Source organism: Eptesicus fuscus, chromosome 12 (assembly GCF_027574615.1).
Source record: "Eptesicus fuscus isolate TK198812 chromosome 12, DD_ASM_mEF_20220401, whole genome shotgun sequence".
NCBI classification, from domain to species: domain Eukaryota; kingdom Metazoa; phylum Chordata; class Mammalia; order Chiroptera; family Vespertilionidae; genus Eptesicus; species Eptesicus fuscus.
The window spans coordinates 2,272,313-2,274,679 of record NC_072484.1 but is presented as its reverse complement, the minus strand read 5'-3'; the positions used below and the strand labels follow the sequence as shown (position 1 = coordinate 2,274,679).

The window sequence follows — 2,367 nt, the reverse complement described above, 5'->3', positions numbered from 1 at the left end:
AATGCCGCCTCCATCGCCGGCCCCTGACGTGGCCTGGAAACTGGAACCTGAGAGCAGCGCTGTGGTCTGAGGCCCACCGGTACTCACCGGGCTGGGACATGGATGTGTTGTGTGAAGACCAGGTCCCCTCTGGACAGCCACTATTCCCAGAAGCTCACATACATGATATTGTTGGAAACTGTTTGCACCCAAAGTCACAGAGCCATTAAATAAATGGCAATTGCTCTTGCCCATCTTGCAAGATGGCGGGTGAAAAATAACTGAGAAGCCGGATACTAAGGAGACGAACCTGAGGCCAAGAAGGCTGACGCCGGCGGCAAGGTCAAGGCACCTAAGAAGGGGAAGCCCCCCTGCAGCCGAACCCCGTCCTCGGCAGAGGAACTGGCAGATATTCCCGGTCAGCGGTGTATTCCCCAGAGGCACAAGAGAAGTATTCGACAGCTAAATCCAGGATTGAAAGAGAAAGGAGAACGTTCTTGCTACTGTCACAAAACCAGTTGGTGGCAACAAGAATGGTGGCACCCGAGTGGTACAACTCTGCCAATGCGTAGATGCTATCCTACTGAGGATGTGCCTCGGAAGCTGCTGAGCCACGGCGAGGACCTTCAGTCAGCCTGTGAGGAGACTGCGGGCCAGCATCCCTCCTGGGCCCGTTCTGATCCCTCACCGGCACCACAGAGGCAAGAGGGTGGTTTTCCTGACGCAGCTGAGCAGGCCTGCTACTTGTGACTGGACCTCTGTCCCTCCATCGAGTTCCTCTGCGTAGAACACACCAGAAATGTGTCATTGCCACCTCCACCAAAATTGATATCAGGGTGTGAAATCCCCAAACATCTCACGGATGCTCACTTCAAGAAGAAGAAGCTGCGCAAGCCCAGGCACCAGGAGGGCGAGATCTTCGTCACAGAGGAACAGAAATACCAGATTACAGAACAGCGCAAGGTTGACCAGAAGGCTGTGGACTCAGACATTCTGCCAAAAACCAAAGCTGTTCCTCAGCTCCCAGGCTCCTCCGCTCTGTTCGCTCTCACCAATGGGCTTTATCCTCACAAACTGGCATTCTGAATTTCTAATAGGAACCCGATTAAATATCCTATATGTTAAAAAATAAAGTAAATGGCAATTAATGTCATCGAAGGAGCCTGATGTTGGTTCCGCCCTCTGCACCCCTGCCCCCCGTAGCCCCGTGGTGAGGGGCTGCCCTCCTGCATTTGAGGGTCAATCTCGCACCTTTGTTCTGAATCCACACCCGTGAGAAACAGGTTCCCAGTTGTACTTTCTTCCTCAGCCTCTCAGCCACCATCCTCACTGCTGCTCACACACACTCCCCTCCATCTCAACCACAAAGGGAAACACACTGCCCCCGGCTGCTCTCCAGCCCGGCCTCCCTTTCCCATTGGATGTGAGAGGCCTGGCTGCCAGTTCGACAAACCCTCTCTGCCTGCTCGCTGTGGGCCCACTTCCTGGTCCTCGCCGCCGCCCAGAGCTGGCATCTCCAGACCCTGCCCTACTCCCCCCTGTTCGACTTGATTCTATTTGTCTGACTTTTACTCCTTCTTCTTTCCTAGCGGCTCCCATGCGTCCGTGTTCAAATTGCTGTCTGTAAACGGAAACTCCCCTCCGACCCTTCAGCCCGCCTCATGCTCGGTGAAGCTGCCCTCCAAATCCCCCCCAGTTCGCGCAGCCTGCCCTGAACTCGAGGTTTCCCTGCCAGACCTCCGTCTCTGGTCTGCCCTGTGCCCACCACCATGCGTCGCCCGCCCCCCCCCCCCGCCCCCCGAGTTTGCTCAGACCCAGCCATCACCCTGGGCACCTCCCTTCTTCAGCCTCCTTACCCTAGGCCCCTGCATCTCGAAGGCTGTGCCCCAAGGATTTCCCAAGCTCCCTGGCACACTTCCCTTGTTCAATCCCACATTATTCTAAATTGTTCTTTAAAATGCAAGGCTCATCGCCTCCTCCTCCTAAAAGAAATCCATAATGATCCTCTGTGACTCATGGGATAAAGAAGACAATCCCTAACAGCGGCCTTTAAGACCCTGATAATCGCAGCCTGTCCTCCCCCCCCCCCCCGACTTCTCCACTCCTGCGTCTAGTCGTCTAGTCACAGGACTCTGCCTCCAAGGCCAGGCGGGCAGGACTGTGCCTCCTACGCTGTGCCCACCCTGGCCAGCGCTCAGCATGGCTGCAGCCGCGCTCCGGACCCTGGGAATGCCCTGCTGACCAAGTTCGTATCGAATGACCTGGGTTTGCCCTGGCCAGTTGCTCAGTGGCGAGAGCGAGAGCGTCAGCCCATGGATGGAAGGGTCTTGGGTTTGGCTCCCACTCAAGGGCGCGTAGCTTGGTTGCAGGTTCAATCCCTGGCTCTGT

The 2,367-nt window shown here is 56.2% G+C and overlaps 1 pseudogene; it reads left to right on the top strand.

Moving 5' to 3' along the window:
• The first annotated feature begins 242 nt into the window (after nt 1-242).
• On the top strand, nt 243-1,065 carry LOC103300275 (60S ribosomal protein L6-like; annotated as a pseudogene).
• Nucleotides 1,066-2,367: the final 1,302 nt, after the last annotated feature.